This window comes from Octopus bimaculoides, chromosome 16 (genome assembly GCF_001194135.2).
Source record: "Octopus bimaculoides isolate UCB-OBI-ISO-001 chromosome 16, ASM119413v2, whole genome shotgun sequence".
Taxonomy (NCBI): Eukaryota; Metazoa; Mollusca; class Cephalopoda; order Octopoda; family Octopodidae; genus Octopus; species Octopus bimaculoides.
The window spans coordinates 34,077,869-34,082,453 of record NC_068996.1 but is presented as its reverse complement, the minus strand read 5'-3'; the positions used below and the strand labels follow the sequence as shown (position 1 = coordinate 34,082,453).

Below are 4,585 nucleotides of genomic sequence, written 5' to 3'. Positions count from 1 at the left end.
TGCCAAAAATTTTTTTCTGAAAAAAGTTAAAAATGAAGAAATTAGGGTGGGGGTTCAAAATGCCAATTTTTGCCAGTTTTTCTGTAGATTCATATTCTCTTTAGCCAAAAACGGGTGTTTTGTGTATGTGTGTGGGGAGTACAAAAGGAAGTCTTGCCGTGATTGGAGAAGATTAACCACAGAATTGAATGTACCACAATCGACAGCTGCCAAAGGAGATAAGGAGGATAAAAGAGGTGGTAAAACTTATTCAAAAGTAGTTGAAGCACATGAAAATTATTTTACTGAACTAATTGAAAATGATCCTAAAATAACACTTGGTGAAATTTGTAGCACAGTACGGTAGAAATTTGAACTCAATATATATCAAAGCAAACAGTCGCTAGGCATTTGGATTCGTTGATGTACACATTGAAAAATGTAAGAAATGAACCTGAAAGACCAAATTGTCTTGAGAATATAAAAAGAAAAATAAGTGTAGAAATTTTGTCTTAAATTTGCTTGAATATCAAGCCATAAACAAACCAATTTTGTTTATGGATGAAAGCAATTTTAATATTCATATCTCAAGATGTGAAGGTCAAGCTTCACGAGGAACAAGATGCACAACAGTTGCAGCTGGTTCAAAAGGAGCAAACGTTCATATTATTTGCTATATTGGAAATGGTGGTCTTGTTCACTATGAATTCAAATGGGGCTCATTTGAAAAAGAGAATGCCAAAGAATGGACGAGGTGTTGCCTAATCAAGGCATTTAGTCAATTTGCTAGATCAGTAACTATGGTAATTGATAATGCCCCATGTCATTGTGAGATGGAGCAAGTTTTTAATGAAGATAGATTTCCAATGCATGAAGTTTTACGAATGGCACCTTACAGTCCCATGTTCAATCCAATTGAACAAATTTGGTCAATAGTGAAAAGTTATGTCAAACGTGAATTGGTGAATAAACTTCATGATATTTTATCAGTAACACATAGTGAATTGACAATTAAGGAGCATAGGCTAACAGCACATGAACAACTAGTTGTTGAAGCAATAGAATAAATAACACCAAATACATGCTCAAATTCTATTGCAAGTATTCAAGCAAATGTGGATGATGCATTGAATCTCAATGATGTGATATTTTAGTGTTATGTTGAATCAATTTTGTTGTTATCTACAATGCTTTAACTTTTGTAGTGTGTAATATGATTTTTGGAAATAAATAGTAAAGAAATAAACTTGGTGAATAAATTGACAATAAATGGAACAATATGACGCAAAAATACTGTATATTTTAGATTGCCTTCTTATTTTTGATATTCTCATTTTGATTGGAATTATTCTCATTTTGAATGAAATTATTCTCATATTGAATGGGAAATGATGTAGATACCTATCTTGTTCCTTGTTTTCACTATTTGTTTCATTTATATTCCTCAAGATATTTTGAAAATCTTCTCCTACTCAAGTGAGAAAGCTTGAAAGAAAATCTTATCTAAGATAAATTTAGCATGTGTCAATTTAGACTTTTGTCTGAATGATTACTATTTCTGAGTTTACTTATTTTGATGACTTCCATATTTTACTGCCCAACTTGAATGTTGAGTAGGTACTCCTTACTATTAGAATCTAAAGAAGAATAAGGGGGAAAGTAATCATAATTCAACCATTTTTCAAAATGACTAAAATCTAAATGAGAAATTTAGAAATTTCTTTTCAGTAGACTTTTAAGTAAATTATTAATTAAAATGTGTGACCTGCAAACTATTTTTACTAAGCCATATGGATGAAATGTGGCGTAGATTATACAAAAACTGATTGGATCAGTTATTTAACTATATTTCTCAGTATCCTTTGAACTGAATGAATAAACAGTAATCTTTTTCTTTTAGCTATCTTTTAGTTAAAACAATTTTATTTACATTATACACTATTGAAGAGATTCTAAATTTCTCATCCAATAGAAGCAGTTTTAAAAAATGGTTTAACAGCGATTACCTCCTCCTGAGTGTTCTAGTGATCCTGACAGCAACACTGCTGTCAAAGGTCATGGGTGCTTTAACTCAGTCCACTCTTGCAAGCATTCAAACCAATCTCCAGTCTAACTTACTCCCTTCTCTCCTACTAATCTCAGATATATTGAAAAAGGTCATTGTCCCTATCCATATCTCCCTTTCTGATCAAGTCATATTGATTGTTTAAGAATGAATGACCTAATAGAACAAGTACAGGAACAGACATGTGTAGAACTTGTAAAACCGGCTTTATGTTATGAATATTTAATATGCTTCGTTGAATCAGCACTTGAAATAGTGAAAGAAAAGAAGACTTTGTATTAAAACTAATGTAGCAGGCAGGGTGAATAGGACACAATGAGTAATGTTTACTCCATTTTTGACTTAGAGAAAAGTAATTTTTCACATATGTTCACTACCTTACAAAACCTACATCAGCTAAGCAAATGCATCAAAAATACTACAGCATATTCAGAACACTGTTTCAGAAAATTATTTCCATTCTCTTTGAGTATAATTTAGATGAGGCAAAATAAGTAACACAAAATATGGTAACTTTGCTACTTCAATTCTCTAGGAATATATTTGAAAAAAGACTCATGCACATCAATGTTCATCCTCAGACATCAGAAATGCACCAAAAATTTAGAATATCTAGGTCAAATGAAAGATCATGGAAAAATGACTCACGATATGAAATAACAAAACACAACTCAACATAAAATATTCTCTATAGCTTCTTCACAATCTGCTAGAGTGGCTTTCTTCCTGATATATTTACACACCATGTAGTTAAAGAAGAAATTATTGAAATAAGTCATTATTAATTTTACCCCACTTTAGACCTCTCCCTCTCTCTTGAAAATTATGGCATTAGTGTAAGGAAAAAATTCACTTGGAATTTAGCAGAGAAAAAAATATTAATTGTTAAGCACCAAAAATTATCCAGATATTTTATTAATAACCTCGATTACAATCGAGTCGAAGTTGAGAAAAAGATTTCTTTGAAAAAAAAAGAATGTACTTGTTACTCTCGTAATTTCAACAACAGTTATGCTGGCCAATTTTTACTCCTAAACATGGTGCTAAAGTACAAAATGACAATGCAATACTTACAATGTAGTGGTTTCAAGCAAACGGGGGATGAGAAATCAGAAATTCTCATTTTGGCCCAATCCCTATGAATATTAAAATTGTCTCGCTTTCTTTTTACATTTATAAGTATCCTGGTCCATAAATAATGGGTTACTTGTTAATGTATTTTGAAAGCTAGATTATTTCCTTTATTTACAAGTTTTATGGTTCAAATCATGATAAGGCCGTCATTAGATTTTCATCTATTTACCATTGATAAAGTATTAGTTTTTTTGGGTGATGCAATAGATTTTTACTTCTTCTCCTTCAGCAGTTGATCTTAACTAAGTAATCAAGTTTCTTTTTCATAGTTGTTTTATGCCTGCTTTCTATGCTGGCATGTGTTGGACGGGTCACCACAGTCCGAGTTAGTTTTAATTTCAAGTTACTGCCTTTGACAAGTCACTTGTTCCATTTTTCTTTGGCTGGATGCCCTTCCTTTCACAAACCAGTATGCTGGGTGTATTTTATTGTAGCACCAATATTAGAGAGAGCATGGGGTCTAGTGATTAGCGGTGTTGTACCGAAGATTGTAAGGTCATGGTTTCAATTCCCAGACCAGGTGATGCTTTGTGCTCATGAACAAAATACTTCACCTCACATTGCTCTGCACACCATGCAACTGTACATGCAATGTCGATCTGATGGAGGGAATAAACTAATGTATAGCATAAACATTTGGTCACTGTAAACAATATTATCTGTGCAGGTTATTCAGCAAGAAATTGTGGAATTGTCTTTCTCAACCTTGAGAGACGACCAAAATGAAGAAGAAGAGTATTAGAGCAGTTGTCATGTATTTGATATGATTAAATAGTAGCTGGTGTTTGAATGTCTCCATTCAAACACCAGCCACTTTACTCAGGCAACTATGACTGAGGAGTCTGTTTCACCATTCATTACAAGGCAAATGTGATTCAGCTTGAATTGGAGTGACTGCCAAGAGGGTCTAAATATGGGTATAAAGAGGAAAACGTTGGGATGGTACAAGAGAGAGAAATGAATATAATGATAGGTACACTGCAAGTTGTGGGTTGGAGGCTGAATAGCAAAATGAGGGGATATAAAAAAAAGTGTAATACCAACTGAGATGGGTTTAGAAATAGTAGAGGAGTGGGTTATTTTAAGAAACAGTGATTAATACATGTTTGTTCAATGGTTCCTCCTGATGATGTCTTCAGCTAACTGGATCCTAATCCACCAAGGGAAGGTATGTTGGAAGAAAGTAATTCAACAACGCAGGTTGATAAACCATAAGACGTGTGGCCAGAACCTCCTGGAAAATAACCATAGCGAGGGACATTCCACAGTTGAATTAGAACAGTCACAAACAGTGAAAGAAGACATGCACCCAACACCAGAGCCGAAGACACCTCCGAAAGGGGGTGGCCCCGCCACGTTAAAACGGTAGAGGAGTAGGGGCCGAAACCGGACGTGGTTCCTCCTGAT

The 4,585-nt window shown here is 33.8% G+C and overlaps 1 protein-coding gene across 1 annotated transcript in view; it reads left to right on the top strand.

The window, feature by feature from the left end:
• The window catches only part of LOC106882167 (uncharacterized), a 10,405-nt gene that overhangs the window by 4,850 nt on the left and 970 nt on the right, over positions 1-4,585 (top strand). The window lies entirely within an intron of this gene.